General features: G+C 33.2%; 1 protein-coding gene across 1 annotated transcript in view; it reads left to right on the top strand.

Annotated features, from left to right (window-relative positions):
- Nucleotides 1–919: 919 nt before the first annotated feature.
- Nucleotides 920–24,428, top strand: part of CNTN6 (contactin 6) — a 312,379-nt gene continuing 288,870 nt past the window's right edge. Inside the window, 1 exon segment of the mRNA XM_054504630.2 lies at nucleotides 920–1,368. The gene's annotated coding sequence lies outside the window, so the exon portion shown is untranslated.

Here is a 24,428-nt window from a genome sequence, read left to right as displayed (position 1 = left end):
ATTCCTCTCTCAAGCCTCTTATGATGGTGGTTAGACCATATGTAGAAATGAGGTATATGACTGATGTATTTACAGAAGTATGTAATCATGGAAATCCGTAGGATATAGTCAAAAAATGTAGCCATAGAAACCTTCTGGCTCATCAGATAAAAGCAAACTGAGTCTGAAAGATTATCTTTTGGTTTACTCACATTTTATTTGTGGATTTATTTTCTCAGTATCCATTTACTTTAAGATGCTGAGAGTATAATTTCTTTTCATTACAACATGAAAATAAGTCCAAGCAATTATTCTGCTCTCATGTTATAGCCATGTTTATATGTGTTGGTGTCTCCGTGTGCATGCAGCTGTTTTTCCTGTTGTTAGCTTTTTTTCAGTAAGAAGTTAGTCCCTTCCAAATCAATGACAAGACCCAAACATATTAAAAAGTTTAGTTGGAGGGCAGGGTGTGAAGCACAAACAGCATTCTTTCCCTTACAGAGTTGTTTTGCAAACACATGCACATTTGTTCTTGGCCTCTGGAGATTATAAGCACGTTACCTAGGAGAGCAGCAATACTCTTTTGGACTTGACTCCACTTTCTTTACACACTTCTCCGTCTTTTAGAAGCCTCATGCATAGATTTTAAAAATATGATTTAGAAAGGATTTAGTGACAGTGCATAAGATCCTTCAATTTTATGTCCCTTTCCTCTTCACCCTAACTAGTAGTGGGAGTTACTGGCATGCTTCAGAAAGCTTACTTCCGTTTGAATACTGTCTAAATCAGTGCAGACCCTTGCCTGACTTAATCTTCCCTTGCAAATGACAATGCAGTGAAACCAGAGGAAGAAAAAAAAAAATGACTCCCTTTCCTATTGGAAACCTACTAAGTTGTTCGCCTGACCCAGTTTTCAATAAGAGAGATTTTCTGATGACCCAACAGGAGTGACTGTCTCTAGTCAAAGAAAGGGGAGGGTGGATTTAATCTTTCATGCCCCTGGGATGGCAGCTGCTCGCAGCTCTCTCTGATTCTGTGAAGGATGGTGAAGATAGAGCTGTTTTTTCAATATAGGGAGAATTTTCCTTTTGACTGTTCCAAACGGGAGATTTGCACATGTGCCTCCAGAACTAATTGTCTAGGTTCCGTCAGGAATGCAGCAGGAGAGGAGCGGATTTCATGCCTAAGACCAGAGAAGAGCCAGGCAATACTCAGTGGATAAAAGGCTCGCAGTCCCAGCTGGGAAAAAGAGTCCCATTATCTCCCAGCTGCATAGACATTCCATACGGCTTGGTTCTGCCTGGATGCACAGCATGCCTGGCTGAGAGCTTGAAACAGAGTTCTGCAGAAAAATTGTAAAGATCCCGAGACATTTCCCTGGTAAGATCTGTAAGTACAAAATTGTGCTGTCTGCTGCAATGAGAATTTTGCTGGGCAAGCTGCAGCTTTTCTTCCTTTTCATGTCTTTGTATTAGCGTAACAGGTAAAAGCTGGGGTTGGGGGAGAAGTCACTGCTTTATTTATGCTATGTTTCTACAATGTTGATGCTTAAAATGCATTTATTCCTCGTGAGAGAAAATGTATTGAATCTTTATTCTGGGGAGCTTAGGATCAAACAAGGGAAAGAGAGACTACAGGTACATTTTACAGTGTTTCACCAGTCTTTGCTGCAGTAAAACTAATGGGCAAGACGGGATGACAGTGCTAATTCCGGTACTTTCAGATGGCTTCACGCCCTTTCTGTGATGGCAAGTGGGAAAATGTTATTGCTAATTATTTTTCATCAAAGGGTAGAGGGGTAGGGTTTTCAGTGTCGGACGGATGATTTAAAGGAATGGTTATAAAAAGTTTCCTGGGGGAGGGATTTGGTGAAGGGAGCAGTACAAGACTGGAGGTCACATGACCCCACCAAATTTTGTCTGGCATTTTGCTTCTCACCCAGCTTCCAGATATTAGCTTCTGGAGTTTCCATTTACAGTAGTTAAGCTTGTCAGTATTAAGGTACCTGTAATACTTTATGAAAAGTTTTAGAAGTTGATGACTTGGGAACAAAACTTATAAGAGCTCTGAGATTAGCCACATATAACTCATTATGTTAATGGAATACTGTCAACTTTGGGGGTTTGGGGAGAAATTGGAATTTATAGTTCTTGCTTCTCCAATTGAAAACTACTTAGGTTTAAATAATCAGCATCCTGACTACGTCCTTTGAGAAATAATCACAGAATGACTAAACAGAAGTTATACTGAGAGAAAATAGGGAGAACAGTAGAATTACACAGAATCAGTTTGGAAAATGAGGTATTCATAATCTTATCTACAGTGGCAATGTTTTTAAAAAATTTTTCTAAGAGAAAGAGCCATATGTTGAATATTGAGTTTCTAGTTTTGAACAATATTTATCTGATGGGTTTATCTTTCTTTTTGTTGTTAAAGGTTTCATCAATTTATGTGCATTGTATTTTATAAGATAAGATATTTAAGCACACTCTCCCATGCCCCACCCCCCTCTCACGCATGTGTAAACCTACACAGATTCAGAAAACAAACATACATGCACACAATACTGACATGATTTGTACAACAAACAGAAATATGGAGTCATTTCATCTTTGATGCTTCAGTGATTTTTTTTTAAAGCAATATCATGGCTATGCAATCCAGAGATTTCAAATATATAAATTTGCAATTTTTATGAGGTTATATAAATGCATAACTTATCACATCTTAGCCAAAAAGCTTGTCATTTATAAACTGCGCTGCATTACTTCCTTTGAACATTTCTAGTGAAGTGCCAGAATAGTTGGTTTAGTATTCTCCATGTAACTTTCCCTAATGAAAACAAATTCACATTGTCATTTGGGGAATTAATACATATTTGGTCTAAGCTTAGACCAAAAAAATTAAAAAATCAATTATCTTGTGAAAAGAGTGTGAGGTACATTAAGTTGTTTGCATACTTTTGTGTTTTTGACAAATGAAAATACCCAGTAATAGAAAAGTAAGTTTGTACCTTTTTTTTTTATTATTTTAGTGGAAGGAGGAGGGTTACAAAATATATTTTTTTCACTTATGTATTTAACATCATATTAATTATAATGCAACAGCATAGGCTATACTCCTTAAAAATAACTCAAGCTAAACATAAAAGTTCAAAAAAAATCTTGTCACCTGTAAAAAACAATCATAATATGTGTAGACATCCTATGCCTAAGTTCAAATAACAAAATGAGAGGGAGAGACTTCAGAAGAATTCTTTCTTATCATATGTTTTTGTTTGTTTTTGGCAAATAAGTATTTAGATAATGTGATCAGTGATAGATGATAGATAGATATTCTTTTAAAAGAATATGATCTTACTCTATTCTTTTTAAAAAAAAGTATTGAATTTATTTTAGATTTTGATTAAATAGAAAAAAAAATAGAGCTGATATGAAACTGAAGACATTGCTAAATTTCAGATATTTGTCCCCCCCCCACCCCAAGAAGATATTAGGTCCATAAAAATAACACTTGAGTTAAGAACAAAAATTAAGAAAATATTAGTAGTTCGAAGTCACCATTTTTAGGATGCATGTTTAAATATTAAACAATCTCTTGTAAGTCTGTGTTATGATAGTTAAATTAACACAAGTATTTTATGGTTATTTTCCTTACATACACCACCTAAACTTCAATTATATTATCAGTTTTACATTATTGAGATTTATAGTATTTACATTCTGGCTTAATTCACACAGTCTTGGTTAGACTTACTTGGAATTTGAAAAAAGTCAGTTGTTACCAATTACTTACTACTCAATTCATCATTCCTGTATTCCTAATTTTGAATTATTTCTTGGATTGTTGGATTTCACTGTTAAGTAGGACCCCTCCACCAAAGAAACAGTCATAGATGCTATATTTTCTATGTTTCTACATAGAACATTTTCTTCTTTTGCTTTCTTTCGACACATTAAGCTTCTTGAATCAAACATAATTTTCCCTTTAAAAACTTGTAAATATTTGTAAACAATGCTGGAGACTTCCCATACTGAATGTTGCTGTCCACTGGTTATTAGGTATGTCTGAAATTTCTATCCTTGAATATAAGTTGCTTCTTTCTGATGCATGTCCACATGATTCTTTGGGGGTTTTTTTTTGTTTGTTGGTTGGTTGGGTTTTTTTTATTTTGTTTTGTTTTTGCCATAGTATGTCCTAGAGTTAGTCTTCATCAGCTTTGCTTGAATATGGTGTACTGCATTGATTTGAGATTTTTATATTTCAATTTTGTTGTTGTTGTTACACTCTGTATTTGATTTTTTTATTGTTATTATATTGCTTGTTCCTTTTCCTCAGGATCACCACTTATGAGCATGTTGGATCTCATTTGTCTGTCTTCGCACCAATCATTTTATCCAAATTTATTTTTAGTTTTATGCTTTTTCATTTCATTTTGATTTTCTTTTAAAAATATACACAGAAAGATTATGTTTTAGAGATATTTAATCTATATAAGAGTAATTGTCTAAGCACTTCGTTCAAACTGGGCTGATTCTTCTTGAGATTTACATTTTCCAGCTGTGTTTCTCTTAATTTTTTTCCCTTTTATCTTTTTATTCAAAAATGTATGCATGAGGGATGAATAGAGAAAGCACAGAGGATTTTTAGGGCACTGAAACAATTCTGTGTGATACTGTCATGGTAGATACATATCACTATGTATTTGTCTAAACCCATAGAATATATAATACCAGGAGTGAACCCTGGTATGAACTATGGATTTTAGGTGATAATTATGTATCACTGTAGGTTCATTGATTATAACAAATTGTAAAACCATGCACACTGTAGTGGGGATATTGATAATGGGTGAAGCTGTGCACATATGGGGAAAGGGAGTATAACCTAGCAGATTTGGGGGCAATCTATATCCTCCTAAAAGTAGATAAAGGAGAAAGTACTTGTCAGCTTTCCTATATGCCTCCACCCACCCACTTCATGTAGGTCCATGTTTTTGTTTTTGTTTAGTATTTGGCAGCAGTGGAAATATGCTTCAGAATCTATGTTTTGGGTTTGTGTTTGCATGCATTTTTATTAAAGACAGAAGCCTTTTTACTTTGATTTTGTATCCCACCAACATCACTGTGTTTTTCTTTCTCTTTGTTGTTTCTGTAGAACAAGAGAGGAATTAAAATCTCTTTATTTAATGAACTTTAAGTAAAAATCTTTCAGTTTGGGAGAATTATTTTAAATAGAAATTTCATTAGAAAAGGAAATTATTCCCATTATTCATATCGACAAGAACTATTCTAGTCAAAATTTAGTATGTAGTATATATTCTAATACTTGCTGTGATGAAGGCATAACACAGAGCATACTAGGGAAGAAAAAAAAAAAGCAGAGTCAGAGTCATTGGGCATTCTTTTATTATTCTTTTATTTATTCTTTTATTATTGTATTTTCATTTTTTATTCTTTTATTCTTTCATTCTCCTATCAGTCTTTAGTAATGAAGTCTATGGCCTATTAACTATCTTGCAAGGAATCTTAGGGTAATTCAGAGTGAATTTAGGTCCCAGTAACATGAATCAAAATTAGGCATCTCAAATATTTTATGGCAGTAGGATGGGCATAAAATTTATACATAACGAGCTTTCAATTAAATGAATACATGAATGAAATTACTCAGATATTGAGATTTTTTTAAAGAAGCCACGGGAGAGTCATGTATCCTATGAAGTATAAAACAAATAATCTTGCTGGTAAAAGAAGTTCCATTTTCTCAAGTGTGTATAAAGCAACACCAAGATTCTGGAAGCAGGCCTTTTGTAATGAAGGGCCACGCATCAGCTATATACTTGCTCTTCTCTACATTTGGCACAAATAGCTTTGTGGTCTAAAGCAAGTAACTTAGCCTCTCTACACCTCCATTTCTCATCCATAATGGGAATAATAGTAGAACTGACTTCATAGTAATAACAAGAGGAATAAGTAGGTTAACATATGAAAAATACCTTCAAGAAAGCCTTGAAATTAATAAGCACTCTTTATATTAGTTATTTTTATATTACTGTTACTATTACATTTTGTCTACAAGCCTTGGGATTGATTGTGAAAAATAATATAAAACAATGAAAAAATGAAAATTTTAATCATCATCTAATCAATATAATGGGTATTTAGTAGAGAATTAAATTTGGAGGTGTAAATTATAGTTAGATATGAAAATGGAGCTCAGGGAATCTTGTGAGAAGATTCAGAGATGCTGGTCCTCAGATTCACATGGCCTAAAAATAGAAATGATAGTTCTGCATGCACCAAACAATCAGAGATGATCAAGAAAAATGGCTTATTTAATTTTCTGACTATAAAAATAATATACAGAAAAACAGAAGAAAAGAATAAGCCATAATCCCTTTCACCAAAGAAAACCATCACAAAATACTTGTGAATTTCTTTTCTGTTGTTAATCGTTTCATTTTTTTTTTCTATTTTTTTTAGTTAAAAAAAATTTTTTTTTTAAAGATTTTATTTATTTATTTGAGAGAGAGAGAATGAGAGAGCACATGAGACGGGGGAGGGTCAGAGGGAGAAGCAGACTCCCTGCCGAGCAGGGAGCCCGATGCGGGACTTGATCCAGGGACTCCAGGATCATAACCTGAGCCGAAGGCAGTCGCTTAACCAACTGAGCCACCCAGGCGCCCTAATTAAAATTTTAATGTCCTAAAAAAGTAATGCGTGAACCCGGAAACAACAATAAAATTGGAACCTATAGGAAAAATAATAAAATAAAAATTAATATCTTCCCACATATTTCTAATCCCACTTCCCAGAGATATTTTCAACAGTTTATTTTATTGTATTTATTGTTTACTGTCTTTTATTGGATTTATTAATCATTCTCTATTCATTTTTCCAACTTTTACTATCTTAAAAATTAGATTTCTATTACATTTTAATGAACATAAGTATTTTAACATAAAATAAAACTTTATGTTTTCCAATAAAAGCTAATGTATTGGGGTGCCTGGGTGGCTCAGTTGGTTAAGCGACTGCCTTCGGCTCAGGTCATGATCCTGGAGTCCCGGGATCGAGTCCCTCATCGGGCTCCCTGCTGGGCAGGGAGTCTGCTTCTCCCTCTGACCCTCCTCCCTCTCATGCTCTCTGTCTCTCATTCTCTCTCTCAAATAAATAAATAAAATCTTAAAAAAAAAAAAAAAAAGCTAATGTATCTATCCTTTTCACAAACAGGACAAGGGCTATTTTAATTTCCTCCAAGATATTTCTGCCAATGTCCATGTTTCTACTATTTTATTTTTACTTTGTTTTTAAACTTCTCCTAATATTTTATCAATGTTTATTTAGATTTATGACATGTTTTTCAGAGTTATTGATTAACCATTTCTTCTTACTACATACATAGATCTTGTGGGTTCATTTCCTGTGTACTGAAGACCATTTGAAGATCATTATAGAAACAGTCTTAAACTCTCTTACAGTTTGTCTTTCTAAAATTTACTTACTTTACTCACATTTTAATATAATAATACAGTTGGTTACAGAACTCCATGATGACCAATAATTCTTTCTCTTGACATTTTTGCATATTTTGTTCATTGCTCTTCTGGAATATAATTTTGCTCATGAGAAGACTGCTCATAGTCTAACTATAACATCTTTGAAGATATATTTGTCTTTCATTCTGGTAGATTTTAAAAATTTCTCTTTGCAATGATGTCTTTAGGTTCATTACAATGTGTGTAGGTGTGGATTTGTTTTAAATTTATACCATTCTGGCCTCTATAAGTTCTTAACTCTGTCTAACTTCAATTTTGAAAAATTCTCAGCTACTATATATTTACTTTTATCCCTTTTCCATCTTTATATTCTCTAAGATGCTCATTAAGTATTTGAACCTTCTTCTATGCTTCTGTCTTTGTCTTATTTTATATATTTTTATATCTCCCTTTTTTGTGTTTCACTCTGGGTGATTTCCTGTCATTTGTATTTCATAAATTTATTTTTCTTTTCAGAAAATATTTTTGATTTCTGTAATTTCTATTGCTTATTTTAAAAATTATTTTAAAGTTGATCTTTGATTATTCAATTAGTTTTAGTTTATTTAGGGACAAATTATTTCATTATTTTGTCTGCTGAATCTCCCTCATGGCGGTTTATTCCTTTCGATGTTTATTATCTCCTTTTATGACAGATTCACCTTCAGCTGATGTTGATTCCCATGAGAGACCAGCATTATCACAGTTGAAGATGCTTCTCTACAGCATTGTTTCACGTTTGCCTCTAGATTTGCTCTATAATTTTCCTATTTTGTACTAGCTTCTATGTTGATTTTTGGCCTAAAATTACCTTAACATGCAGAGAGAATAAATTTAGGCCCTACAACCAAATTTGGCAAAAACTTGATTTTCAGCCTATCTCTGGAAGACCCTTTCTTTCCAGCAGATAAGCAGAATCCTTTACATTCCCCTCTTCAGTGGAGGATCCTCTTTTCTTTGGTTTATTCGAGGTAACTGAGTTTCCTCTTCATTTTGGGTCTTGACAATTTATCTTTCTCATTTACAACCTTGATTATGCATATTTTAAAGGATTTCTTATATAGCATTCTATGTGTCTATGGTAGAAATGATACCTTTCTGCATCGTATTGCATAGTATCATATACTACCATGTTGACTACAGTTTCCTCATCTGCTTTTCATCAAAAATGAGGTAATCAAATTTTCTGGTTTGCTGGTACTTTTTTCCCCCTGGTATTCTTACAATTTCATATATTTACTTTGGTGTGTTTTCTATCAGTTTAGTGCTTTGGGGTCAAGGCATAAATTCACTCCAAAGTCTTGAACCACAAGTTAATTATGGGTTAAAAATAAGATTCTTCACAGAAATCAAAGATGTCTTTCCACAATTGTTTATTCATTAGATCATCACATTAGCTTATAGAAATGGGTGAAGTCAATTGTATATGTCTTTCCATTAATTCCTCAAACGTTAGTTTAATTTACCAAAGTGCTGATTTAGTCCAAAAGCACAGTTCATTCAATGAGACAATATGCTAGGAAACACTCTAGATGTAGTTAGAAAAGCTGGCCAATTGGTTTACATATGCTCTAGGAATGGTAGCTATATTAATTTCTTATGTTTAGTGGTGTACAAATTCTTAAAATGTAGAGGAAATTATTCAAAATATTTGTCAGCACAGTAATTCCTAATAACATATTAAGCTGAGTGCTAAACAGACCATTCTTCCTTTAGATGATTTCTGTTTATTAAAAGTGAGAATTTTGGATGGATTTTTTATAAGTGTTCTTTTAAGGGTGGAAGGAGAAACTCAAATAAGACATTTTGTAAAGTTCCTAGTAATTTATCACCCTTGTATGTAAGAAGCCAATATGGACATTTTATTTTCAATGCTTTTATTTGTCCATTATTTCAAAGTTTAATTGATCTGGCTTCTCTTACATTTGTATGATAAAGGGGTTGTACATAAGGAGACTTTTGTGGTATCTTTGTAAATATCAGGAGTGTAATATACTTGTTGGAATAGAGCTCTTAGCAAAAGAACATAATTTTCCTCTCTAGCACCTGTTAAAGTCCTCCAATCAGTAAAGAGCAATAAATGAAAGAGAAGGTCAGAAATCAAACATGCTGCTAATTTTCTACCAGCTGATACAAGAGTAAATTAAAGAAAGTCCTTAAAGTTTTGTGGGGATGAAAAGGTTGCAATTACTCAAGTGTTGATAGAAGGTAGTTTTTTTTGAAGGTAATTTTTTTTTGAAGTATAACATGAAGATGTTTTTTGGGTATTTAATGTTAGCATATTCTTCAACATGCTTAATTGTGAATCTGTGGTGCTAACAGATAAGCTAATTCTGACGTTCCTATTTATAAGTTAACACAAAAGTGTGTAGTCAAAGATTGTCTTCAAATTAGCATAGTGGTTATAATATATGTATTTTTCAGAGGTGGCTACTTTATTTTAGGTTGATATTTCGTGCAAACTGTGTCTGTATGATTTGTAGACAGGAAGATGAGGACTTTATCTGCATCTTCCTGTCAAGATATAGGGCACTTTGGTGTGAAAAGCTTTATGTTTGCTGACTTCATTCTAGTTCCATCTTTTGTCATAAGATGTTCAGAATGATTATGTAGTGACAGAAACAACTTTATTATAGAAAAAGAGAGACTGGAATTTAAGAGAAAAATCACCTTTTTGCCATGTGTAGTTCAACATAGAAAGCAAGATATAAGTTTTCATACATTTATACAACACACACATCCACAACACTTGAGACAACTCCTTTTACCATGAGTGGTTTCTTTACTTAATGAGTAAAGGTCATTTTTCACAAAGAAGCATGGAACAACAGCAACAACAACAACAACAACAATAAATCATGCCACTGAAGTTTCAAGATTCATGAATATATCTTTGGATGTCCTAAAATATATTTTTTTCCATTCTCAGAGTTTTAGCCCTTGGATGTTGTTTCTTTTAGGCTTTCATTTGTACATGAAATCACCTCAGTTTATCCAAAACTTCTGGTTAATTTAGATGACTAATTTAACATACTTAATTACCAATATTAATATTATAATTAATTAAAATGTACTAATAAAGCAGTAGTAAAAGTAATTTTAAAGTTTAATTAACATCTCAGAGCACCAAAATTTGTTAATTTCATCTTTATAGATGATTGAAAAGTGTGATACATAGTGTTAGTTACCACTCCTCTTATAAACACAGTTTTAAAGGGTTTTTTTTTTTTTACTTTTAAATACTTGGTATTCACAGAAGTTTGAGTCATATATTTGGACTTGTTTTATTAACTTTGGTTGTGCTCTCTCCCAGAGTCTAAGTTCTTGAAAGCTTGGACCCTGACTGATTCTTCTTTGTGTATCCAGTGCCCATTCATAGTAGACAATGATCTTCACTAATATCTTAATTCCACAAATATTGCCTGAATACTTATTGTGTGATTGATGCCATTCCAGGCATGGGAGTGTTTAACTCTGAGTAAGATAGAGAAGAGTTCTACTATTGTGAAGTTAAAATTTTAATATGTGTTCTTGAACTCAATTAAGCATTCATCTCTACCAGTTGGGTGGCTAACATTGTTAATTTTATATCTTACTTGAGAAATGAGCATTAAAAGTTAATAAATTATCTAATTCCAAGATAATTTTTTAAAAATAAAATACTGTGATATAGTGAGAAATACCAAAAGGACTACATTAAAAGGGATATGTATTTGCTTGGAGTAATAATTATCCCTCAGTTGTGCTAGATAGTGATATAGTCTAGGTTATGCAAAGGATTCATAATCTGCCTAAAAAAGAGTGGATTAGCAAAATGTAGCATCTCGTATTATATAAATGTTCACATAATTGTCTAATCACATATCCTATTTCCTTTACCTGAATGTTATTCATTTTCATCAAGTAAATAGTACTTATGGACTTACTGAGATGACGATATCTGTTCAATATTTGCAAACTACATCAAATTCTTAAGTAACTTTAGAAAATTATATAGCAAGTAAAGAAAATAAAAGACAAATGCCATTTATTTATTTTTAATTATTTTTTATTGAAGTGGAATTAACATACAATGTTATATTAGTTTCAGGTGTATAACATATTGATTTAGTAATTACTACATTACTCAGTGCTCATCACAATAAGTATAATCACCATCTGTCATCATACAATGTCATTACAATATTATTGACTATATTCTCTAAGCTGTCCTTTACATCTCTATGACTATATTGTTGTAAACTGGAATTTTGTCCTTCTTAAGCCCCTTTATTTCACCCATCCCCCTACCCATCTCCCCTCCAGCAACTGCCAGATTGTTCTCTATATTCAAAAGTTTATTTTGTGGTTTGTTTCTTTGTTCATTTGTTTTTTAGATTCCACATATAAGTGAAACTATATGGTATTTGTCTTTCTCTATCTGACTTACTTCACTTAGCATAATACCCTCTGGGTCTATCAATGTTGTCACAAATGGCAAGATTTGATTCTTTTTTATGGCTGTGTAATATTTCAGAGAGAGAGAGAGAGAGTGTGTGTGTGTATCCCATCTTCATCCATTTAACTATTGATAGACACTTGGGTTCCTTCTTTATCTTGGCAATTGTAAATAATGCTGCTATAAAAATAGGGGTGTATGTATCTCTTCAAATTAGTGTTTTTGTTTTCTTTGGGTAAATATTCAGTAGTGGGACTAACTGGATCAAGAATATCATTTATTTTAATCTTTTTTTCAGATTATGAAACTTATATGCCTTTATTATGCAAAATTTGGAAAATGCAGAAAAATTACTGATTATCATGTCACTCAAGATATGGCATCCTTTTAGTCATCTTGTGTGTGTGTGTGTGTGTGTGTGTGTATGTAAAATACATTGTGGTGAATCTATATGTTCTGTTTTATAACTTGTTCTTGTTAATTAACATACTGTGAGCATTTTCAAATATCATAAATATTCTCTGAAATCTGAGAGATATTCACCAGATGGGTGTGCCATAAATTTTCTCAAACCAATAATGTATCATCAGATATTTAGTTTTTTAGAATTATTTACTACTTATGAAAATATTATGATGCCTACTTATATCCTTGTACCTGAATATTTTACATATATCTCTGATTACTTTTAAAAATAAATCCATAGTATTAAAATTTCAGTGTTAAATAGTATTCATTATTTTAAAGATGACAGTGTGTATATTACTAAATTGTCCTTTGGGAAGACAATTCCATCTGTACTTCTAGGCAGCTGAATTCCCATTGCCACATACTTGTAAACAGTACGTCTGTATATTGTGAGTACCCTCCAATTCAATTGGCAAAACAAACACAAATAAACTCTATTCCAATGTTGCTGTAAATCAACCTTTTTCCATAAATATGGTCTGAATATTTCATGAGTGTTCAGACCATTTGTATCTGTTCCTTTTATTAAGGTCAGCCCATATCCTTTGTCCTTTTTTCCTTTGGTATTGTACATTTTTTCTTTTGCTCAAGAAGTTCATCATACATCAAGAAGATCACACTTATTTTTCACACATTTCAAACTTTTTTCTAAGTTTATAATAAAATTGCATTTTAGGCATAAAACCTTGTAAAATGTGTGAAATAATATCTGAACCTCAGTTTCTATGTGTGTACAGTAGCCTGGCTTCCACAAAGTCAAAGAACTACATGAAAACTGAATGAGTTAATGTTTCCAAATATGTTTTTGTAACTATAAGTGATCTACAACTACTGATATACAATTACTGTTCTCAGTCATATTAAATTAAATCAGTATTTAATATGGATTGTGTATTAAGTCATAAAGTCTAAATAAATAAATTTGAAGTTTACTAAGGAGAGGGACTATGTTTTCAGCTTTATAGTTCCAGCACCTCACAGTGTCTGGCATGTGGTGGGTACTCAACAAATATTTGCTCTAATGAGTGTAGATTCTAAATATACTAAAGAAACATTAAATTAAATATATTTGTGCTTATTCCAAATATGCTGTTACAGTGTCATCTAAATCTAATGGTGTCAAAAATAAGATATATTAAAATGATAATTAATGTTAAATTTATATCTCTGCCCTTGACAACCACTATAATCCAGTCCATGATGAAGCAATCAGAAAATTTAAGTAGTTATTTATTATATAAATACAAATTGTATTTGACCCATCTTTGGAGTTGATGTATATTGTGGGCTTTCAGGGATTTGGCCTATTAAGACAATTCAGAAGTGCATATAGGTAATATAAAATAGTTTTGAGGATAAAACCTGTAATTGTAAATATCTCTGGATCTGGCAGCAATTTATAAATTTACAGAGAGACAGACTATATATGTGAGGTGTGTGATAATTTCTTTTTCAGACAGCTCAAAGAATGTAAAATTCATAATTGGCTTCTCCGGATACTCAGAAGAAGAAATTATTATTTTTGTGTTAACTTGCATTTAACTTAGTATAACTTATTATGTTCATATATGATGCTATTTCATTTTGGAGAAAAATGAGATATTTGGCTTGCCAAACAGTATTTTAAGAATAAATTTTTGTTTGATTTAGATCTGAGTATATTCATTTGTTTGGCACATTTAATAATAAGATAAAAGCCATCAAATAAACTTGTTTTATTTCTGTTAGAATCATGACATTTATAAATCAGGTTATGCTATGGTAAAATATAAGCTTTAAATCTTTCTTTTCCTTCTTTTTTTTTTTTTAACAAGAGCTCTTGCTCATTCTACTCAATGACTTATATCCAGGAAATGTCAATATAATCTACTTTAAGCAGAGAGAGCACAGACAACAAATACAAAATCAAATATTGTATGCATGTTACTGAGTGCTCTTTTTACACATTGTTTTTTGTTTTCCAGCCTTATTTAGATATAACTGACATATAACATGTTATTTTAAGGTATACAAAATAATAATATGATATATGAATATTTTGCAAAATGATTACCATAATAAAGTTAGTGAACATATACATCACTTCCCATAATCACATTTTTTTTTCTTTTTTTATAGTGAGAACTTCTAAGATCTACTCTTTTGGCAACTTTCATATATACAATACAGTATTGTTAACTATAGTCACCATGCAGGGCATTACATGCCCAGAAATTATTTATCTTATAACTGGGAGCTGGTCACTTTTGACCACTTTCCCCCATATCCCCCACTTCCACCCTCACACCCTTCCCTGGCACTGCTCATCTGGTTCTCTGTTTCTGTGAGTTTGGTTTTTAATTCCATAAGTGAGATTATACAGTATTTGTCTTTTCCTCTTTGTTTTAATTCACTTAGTATAAGGCCCTCAAAGTTCATTCATGTTGTCACCCAAATGGCAGAATTTCCTTCTTTTTTATGGCTGGAAAATATTCCAGTGTTTGTATGGGGTGTGTGTGTGTGTGTTTATACACATACCACATTTTCTTTACACATTAACCCATTGATGGACATAGGTTGTTTCCATGTCTTGGCTATCATAAATAATGCTACAGTGAATGTTGGAAAACAGATATCTCTTTAAGACAGTGATTTAACTTCCTTCAGATATATACTCAGAAGTGGAATGGCTGGATCATGTGGAAGTCCTGTTTTTAATTTTTTGAGGAATCTTCATGCTGTTTTCCATAGTGACCGTACCAATATACAATCCCACCAACAGTGTACAAGGGAAACAACCCCTAAATCTTAGGAGTTTGAATCCACAGATTTTTTTGGCGTGCGTCTCTAAGGAAACTCCCCTCCAAGAGGAAGTTCAGTGTTAAATTTCATATAAACATGTTCTTCCACTATTACAGAAAAGAGAATTTTCTTACAGTGGCAGTTAAATGCTTCCACCCAGAGGTGATACATATTACTTGAATTCCCATTTAATTGGCTGAAGCAAATCACTCAGGGGAATAAAGAACTGAAATCACTTACATACTTGAAAAGAGGAGAGTAAGAAACAATGGTGAGTAGCAGCAATACTTCCCACTTTGAATTTGCTAACAAGAAATTCTCTGCCTGGCCCTTTTGCTCACTAACTTCAGTTGTGCTAAGCAATCTCACTCAATACCTCACGTAACTTTTTCATTTTGTTTATTGAGATGCATTTTTACTCTTTGTACATATTGAGGAAGGAATATAGTTTGTAAGCAACTTTTCTTTGTCTGCTATGCACTAATCAGCCACCTCATTCATTGCATTTTCACTCACTGATTCATTCAATCAGTAACTATTTATCTGGATCATCTATCCACCATCTCCAATACTTTGTTTGGAGTATCAAGCTTAGAGAAACATGCCTTGTACTCCTGAATCATAGAGCGTTTCAAGGAGATATATTTAAATTAAATCATCACATAAAATATCACCTGTGCTAAATTTCCAGAAGAACAGCTGCATGGTGCTATAAGACCCTAAATTGATCAATAAATAAAGCCAGCAAAAATTTCCATGGGAGATTGCTGACTCTGTGTTGACTAGGTGGATGTGAGGGGAAGATGTTCATGTAGAAGGAAGAGCAGATGAGTGGAGGAGGCATGGCAGGGATGAGAGACGGAAAAATGCGGGGGTTGAGGTCTAGGTGGATCAGAGGTCCAGGTGCCAGAGGAAGCTAGAGAAGCGGACTAGAAACTAACCAAGAGTTTTTTTAGCTCATGTAAAGACTTTGAATATTCTTCCTAAGAAAATAGAGGAACTATTGAAAACTATTGAGAATGAAGTAATATCATCAGATTTAGATATTGAAATAATCATCCTGTCTACAATGTGAGAAACTTGATCGTTCATTATTCCAATGTTTGGCATCAGGTAGATATGGAAATCGGGAAGAAATGGCATAGGCAAGGGAGAGAATAGCCACCTATCTAGGGTTGTTTTCTCCTTTGACAATAAAGCAAACCTTGTTTTGAATTTCACAAATTCTGAAATTTGGTTGTTTGTTCCACATGTTAACTTTTTCTCTCACAATAGTCAATTATAACATTTGAAAAAAAAAGGAAAAGAACAGTTTACTAATTTTTAAATTTTTCTTTTTTTCAATAGGCTCCACGTCCAGTGTGGAGCCCAGTGTGGGGCCCAAACTCACAACCCTGAGATCAAGACCTGAACTGAGATGAAGAGTCAGATGCCCAATTGACTGAGCTACCCAGGCCCTCCAAGTTTACTAATTTTTTAAGTATAAGTCCAAAGTGGGAAGTTCATAAAGTATATAAAATAACAATCTGGAAAAATGAAATCATAAATAATACATCTTCTGAAAATTACTCCAGAAAATTTCCTAAACCTTTATGTTTTAAGGATAACAAGAGTTGTAATATTTTCATTCTAAGCTAAAATTGTATTAACATTTCCCGGACATGTAAGATTCTCACTGTGGTAGATAATCTTTGAGGATGGTCACCATGTATGTATATGCCATCCCTCCTTTTAAGAAGTGGTGTCTGTTTTCTTCCCTTTGACTTTGCTTTGAACTCATGACTTACTCTGACCAAAAGTGGAAGTGAAACTATGCCCATTCTTAGTCCTTGAGAGGCCAGTTTCCACTTGTTCTGTGGTGTATGAAGCCATGGTAGCTGCTGGAAAGAGCGATCCATAGAATCCTTAAATGATGAGATACTATACAAAGAGGGAGGCTGCTTGGGTGAGAAACATAGGCTCCCTAGCTAAGAATCTGTGCCAAGGCTTAGAGATCTTCCAGTCCAGTTGCAGTGTCAGTGACTCCAGGTAACACTACACAGATCCAAAGAACTATCTAGTGAACCCACAAAATTTTGAGAAATAGTGAATTTTTTGTTATGGAGCATTAAATAAGTGAAACAGTTACAATCACTTAGTTAATTTTTATAAGGCAAATAAAATGCTATGGAGTATCTTCAAGTTTCCTATTTTGTACATTGCAGACACCTAATTTATACATCCTTATTAAAATATGCCAAGAGTTGGGGCACCTGGGTGGCTCAGTTTGTTAAACGTCTGCCTTTGGCTCAGGTCATGATCTCCAGGTCCTGGGATTGAGCCCTGCTCAGCAGGGAGTCTGCTTCCCTCTCTCTCTCTCTCTCCCCCTCTGCCCCTCCTCCCTACTAGTTCTCTCTCTCTCGCTCAAATAAATAAATAAAATCTTAAAAAAATATATGCCAAGATTTCCGTGGCACAAATTTGGCTCTGAAAGCTGTGTGTGGTTAATTTTGGACTTTCAAATCTTTAAAATTATAAACTACAATATCAGCCCAGGGAAATGAAAAAATAGACAGGAAATCTCTGTTTGATTCATTTTCACCTTGATGTGTATTATATGTGCAGAGTTGGTTAGAACTTGAACCAAGACCAAAATACAAGATATGTATGCTATTTTTGGCCTTTGAGGTGGATTGGAGGGAAGAAGAGTAAAGCAGTTTCACAGATACCCATATACTTAGGTCAAGAATATGCAGAACTTTTTTTTTTTCATTCTTGGAAACCTTTATAATAATTTTCTTAAGTGATTTATTTAATACACTGTGGACTTGAGTGTTATTTTTGTATCAGGTTATAAATATTGTTGGTTAGAAGTCTGTCTAATGAACATCATATATTTCTCTGGGCTCAAAACAATTTAGAGGTAAAAATATAACCAAAAAAATCATATTTTTAAGCATAATCCTATTTTTACAATGCATGTTACCATGTGGATTTTTGTTTTGTAGCATGATTATTTTATTTTGATAATATACATTGTTGTGGTCACTAATGATGATAATAATAAAACTACACTGATTTCCTTAAGTGTTATCTTATTAGTAGGTAAGAGAAACTTTGTTGACCTGGTTAATAAACAGGTACTTTACAGATGAAAGCTAAAGAAATGACTATCATATATCTTTGTTGCTTTAAAATTGTACTCATGGCATTTCTATTTCCCTAAAATTTCCATTATTCATTTGAAAACTAAACATTAAATTGATTCGATTTTCTATATAATTATGACGTGACTGCATATTCATTCATACCAGATTCAAGAACATTCATTTGCAGTTGCCATTCATGTAGATGTCAAAAATGCCACTTTTTATTGTGTATATTGTGAGAGGGCAAAATAAATAACCTTTCCTGCTTAAAATTAGATTGCTTTTTAAGTATGTCATTAATCATATTTTAGACTTTAAAAGATCAAAATGAAATGGCCGAGAGTTTTAAATTTTCCCAAGTGATAAACACTGAGTAGTTTAGTAATGTTTGACCATGCTCCAGGTGTGTTGGTGAATTTCTGAAGATGGTGTACTTCTCTGTTCTACAGTCTTTGAGTTTTTATGTTAGGTGCTAATGTGTATAATTAGCCTGATTTCAGAGTTATGACCCCGAAGTTAGAGAAGTATTTATAAGAGTTGTAGTTAAGCCACATGAGAATAATATGAAATGGATATGGAATTAATTGAGCTGTAAAGAGTTTGCTGAACAAAGTTAGCTGCAACCTGGGTCAGGAGTTGCAAAATCGAATCACAAGAAGCTATTTAAGAGTAACTAGGGCCAGCAAAACTCTACCTCCATCTGAAGGGTTTAAACTTGATGTCTCCAGTTATTATAGTAGATACAAATATAATTAAGGTTCAGAGTGTCTGTGTGAGTGTTATGCAGAAAATCACCCAAGACATAGTTAGCTCCCTGTACCTACATTTTGTCCTCAAATTTCTGCCCCCCCACCACAAAAAAGTTTTAATTCATTTGATGTGGTAAAACTACTTAGAGGATGAAAGTCTATCTGTACGGGAAGTTTTAGAATGAAATATAGACAATGACATAAATAAAACCCATAGTATTCATACCTTTGAGTTAAACTTAGGATTTAAATTTTAGATTTAAGTCTGTGCTAATTAGAACTGTTTCTGTGTGTGTGTGTGTGTGTGTGTGTGTATAAAATGCTTGTAATACTTAAAACTCTGAAGGGGCCTTTGCCCAGTTAGACTTTGTAATTAAATAACGGACTAAAAACCTTACAGTTTAAATAAAAATATATTTTAAAAATTACTAATTTTTATTTTAAAAAGTTTGGAAATATTTAGAAGTTTGGAAATATTTAGAAGTTAAGATTTACTATTTTATGAGGGTAATATATAAGATTTAAATACTTAGAAGTATTTTCCTTGTTAAAGTCCGAAAGTTGATTGGTCAGGCATTTAAAACACAAAGGAAAACAGAATATTTCAATTTTATAAATAACATTCAAAATATTAAATAAATTGTAATAAACTAAGTTGTCAGTGAGCCTGATTGTTTATATTTCATCTATTCAACTTGAAATAATTGAATATTAATCATGGCAAAAGTGAAGTTTTTTCTTATTTTACTAACATTATAAAAAGTATGGTCATATAAATTAAGCTTAACATTTTAAGAAGAAATGAGCATTACATGAAACTCAAGTAAAGTAGATATTAATTTACAGTCTTCACTGAACACTGAGACCCTGAATTTTATGGAGGTAAAGAGACTTACCCAGGACTATGGAGCAGACACTGAGATTTAGATTTTAATATGCAAATCCAGTGGCTGTGGTTTCCATATTCATTCTCAAAAAAAAGTTAGCTTTTTGTAGATGTGGGAAAAATTTTAGAGTGAAATAATGTAATGTCCTGAAACAATCTGTAATCTTTTATTGTTAATTTTCTCATTTGAAACCTACCAAAGCCAAAAGAAAATAAATCTACAGTACATTAAAAGAAGTCATAATACTGTAAGTAAGATATTATCTGACATCGTTTTTCTCTGCCCAGTTAAAAAAGAGGTTTATCTTCTTGGATATAATTTTTTTTTTTTTTTTTTTAAAGATTTTATTTATTTATTTGCGAGAGAGAGAATGAGAGACAGAGAGCACGAGAGGGAGGAGGGTCAGAGGGAGAAGCAGACTCCCCGCCGAGCAGGGAGCCCGATGCGGGACTCGATCCCGGGACTCCAGGATCATGACCTGAGCCGAAGGCAGTCGCTTAACCAACTGAGCCACCCAGGCGCCCTCTTCTTGGATATAATTTTTAACTCTAAACAGAACCAGCAGTTCTGCTGCTGACTTTTTAAAACAGCATAACTATTTTGAGTCTATATTTACACTATATTCTTATTTAGAATGCATAATAATTCATTTTATATTATTTATTGCCTCTTGAACGGATTTGAAGAGGATCTGAGTAATATCTACAAAAATGGTATCTTTTTTATTCTCTTCCTTTTACCAAGGATCATTTTGATGATGATCCTGTGATATAAATCTAAATGGAAAGCAAACAGATCGATATTTCTATTCATATGTACACACATACTTTGTATTTGTATACAGCTGTATCAGCTTTTTGACAAAGGAACTACAAACAGATTCAAAAATTGTTAATGCCTCTTCCCACTCTTCCTTTTTATTATAATTTTTTACATATTAAATTATTTTCATATATTTCTTCTCCACACAGTTATTTTCAAGGGTTTATAGTTATTTTCAAGGGTAGGTCAATTTTAAACTACCTATGGGTGGTATTTTAAAATTTTTGTAATATATTTGAGCACTTATATTTAGCTGTTATGTCACCTTTGGATATTTTACATGGCCAAAAATGTATCGGACTAGTGTCCTTCTTCAGGAAAAGTGCTTTACATTCTCTACATCTGATATTTACATCAGAGGCATTCAAAAAGCAGTGAACAGAGTCTTATGAAAATAGATGGAAGAATCATCTTTTTAAATATTAATGTCAAAAAAGCAGAATTGCTATTTGATTTAGGATATGTAAATATTCACTTTTATTAAAAGTTTGACTTTAAAACATACACAGCTCTGCTCAACAATAGAAGAACCTTTTTTTTTAATTGAAAAAAAACACATAAACCAGGTATACTATCATGGGGAAAGTAGGTACTTTCTATATCATTGTCAAAAAACAAAAATTGCTTCTTGATTTAGGATCCCGTAAACTCATATAGAGATGTGAATGGCTGGAAGAAATCAATACCATCCATTGTTTCTTGGAAGGTGGACTATGCACATATTCAGCTTCTGTATATTTCTAAAATAGTTTTTCTCAAAGATGGCAAATTTGGGAAAAATAAATTCCTTTTATAGATGAATCCTGCAGTAAGGTGACATGTCTTATGAAGACTCCACTAAGATTTTCACTTAATATTCAGCAGCCCTGAGGATTTCTCTATCTTTTACTCTAAATCAGTACTTCAGGAAAAAATGATGAGCAGGTTGACAGGGTTGTCAGGATTGTGATTGAGATGAAGCTAGCATTGTGAGTGATGTGAATATAAGGCCTCCTGGATCCTGACCCAAACCTAAACCTGGTTTCGTGATCTCTGCTTCTTCCTTCAGTCACAAGAAGATCTGAGATTCTTAGTGTAGAGATAGAATCTGTCTTTCCCTTTTGGTACAAACGAAGAGGGAGTAGTGAAGAATTCACATTGGCAGTCAGTCATATCTAGATTTGAATACTGGTCAGGGAAGACGCTTATGAGCTGGTTGAACTGGGACAGACATTTTGACTTTTCTAGCCTCACCAGTGTTCTTACTTGTAAAACTGGGGAATAATAGTAGCCCTATCTCTTATGGTTGTTTGGAGGATTAATTGGTATTAATGAATCTAAAGGTTTAGCACAGTGCCTGACATACAGTAATTACTCAGTGTGTTTCAAATGGTATAGTTTCATTAGATTCATTATGAATAAAAAAATGTCGTAGACGGTATAAGGAAAGTGGTAGCCCACTGAGGACATACAGGGATGCCATACAGCATTTGACTCATCTCTCTTGCAAATGTGTGATACTCAGTTCAAATTAGTAATGGTAACAAGACTAGCGACCCACATTATATAGTCCCAGATACTTTCCCAAGTTCTATACATAGACTAACATTTATTTTCATAAAACCCCTAAGAGATAAGTGATATCATTGCACATTTTACAGATAAGTAAAATGAGACACAGAGGGATAAAAGAAATTATTCACCATCAAACAGCTATTAAACAGTGGAGCCAGAGTTCAAAACCAGGCATTCTCTTGCCAAAATCAGTGGGTTTTACCACCATACTCTGCATTCCTAAACTGAAAGCCAAGGCACCCCAGTATACCCCAGTGAACTCAGAGAAGCATCACAGGGCAGAATTAAAATGTTTCAGAGAAACACCCCTGATGTTCGACATCTGTCAGTTACTGCATGAACTACTACTTTGAGGTTTCTTTCAATATTATATGATATTACTTTCCTTTCACTATCATATCTTTGTTGAAGCTGGGTTTCCCGCAATTGTTTTGATAAGAAGCAAATACTGCATGACAATCAGTATAGAATAGGAAATAACACAGAGCACCCTTATTCCGAGGTTTGAGAAGTTGTGTTTTGCCTAACAGGAACACACTTGTCATAAGTAAAAGTAGTTACTCATGAATGGAATAAAAGTATTATTTTTCTTCCAATATATACATATTATGATTTTCAAACAGCCCCCTAAGTTGTTAGAACATAAATTGTTTGAACCAGACTATTTTATAAATGAGATTGTTAGATATTTATTTTGGCCTAGGGATGCCATAAGAAAATTACTGAGAGTGAGAGCAACATGATCAGAAAAAGTTGCAGAACCTCTGCACTGCATTGTTCAGCACCTCGGGGAAAACTCTATTTGAAATTTAGGGATCAGTTCAATCAAACCTTAATGCACCTGTAATTTCTCAGGTACTCAGAAATTCCTTTCTCAAGGAGCTCACGGTAAAATAGGGAAAACAGACACAAAGGTTCATAGGAGAGCGTGGGATTAAGTGTCAGAAGGACCAGATCCTCCAGGCAGGTCACATAATGATTTAGAGTGACCATGGCATTGAGAAATGGCAGGAAATTTCATTGGGTGGAAAAGCAACCATAAGAAGAGAGAAATGAACGAAAGTGGTCAAAATGTATAGCATTTATAGAATAATGAACAGTAATAATGGAGCATTTACTGATTACACTATCACTTATTAAATACTTGTTAGTTCCCAGGCAATACTTTTGGTACTGGGTTGTGAAGATGAAAGTCAGAGTGCCTTTCCTCAGGCTCTGCTATCTCTTGGGGTTCTTGACAAGAAAACTGAGTTCAAGTGAGTGGTAGGAGATGAGATTAAAAGGGAAGGATAGGGGTGGAAGTAATATATTGCTTTTAACTTCTAAAGAGGCAAGGAATGTTTAGAATAATAAATAGAGGGTCTAATTACTTTGGATTAAGTACTAACCAAATGCATTCACAAATATTGATATTATTCAAATTAGCTTCATCTTAATGAAAAAAGATGCCGAATTTTTGTACCCTCCTGCTGAATAAATGAGAGGCATATGTATATGTTTCCAGAATCATGACTTATTCAGTTTATGGTCTAATTATTGGTTGAGAAGATAAGTAAATAACAAATTATCATATGAAAAATGTGAGCCTGGGAGTAATTAATGCAATAAAATAGATTGCTCAATATGTGAACAACTTCATTGTAAATTCTAGGAAAAGGGCTTGATTTCTGAAGAAAGATCATAACATTAAAATCTTAAGATTAAATTAAGAGATAATTAAAAATATTTGCAGGATGTAGTAATCAAATTCAATAAACAAATTCACTAACTCTGGCAAAATGAGACTATTGAATCTGCATTGCCCTGTTTGTCCTAGAGGATTGACTCAGGTGGTTAGGATGCAATGATAACTCTCCTTTGTCATCTAGTTAATCCTAGATAGCGCTCTAGTGTTAACTGGAGACCTCTATGAAGCTGCAGATTATCTCAGGTTGCACACAGCAATGAATAATTACACATAATGGTATCATGTTACTAAAACACATTAGTCAAAAGCCCCCACCTACACAATGGGCTAGGAGAATCATCTCTCTAGGATATCCCTCAGTGGTATGGGCACACAGCTAGAACAATCCTCTCTTCATG

This window comes from Mirounga angustirostris, unplaced genomic scaffold, assembly GCF_029215605.1.
Source record: "Mirounga angustirostris isolate CCGP_5_RB_7025 unplaced genomic scaffold, mMirAng1.0.hap1 SCAF_1, whole genome shotgun sequence".
Taxonomy (NCBI): Eukaryota; Metazoa; Chordata; class Mammalia; order Carnivora; family Phocidae; genus Mirounga; species Mirounga angustirostris.
This window is presented reverse-complemented; position numbering and strand designations above follow the sequence as displayed.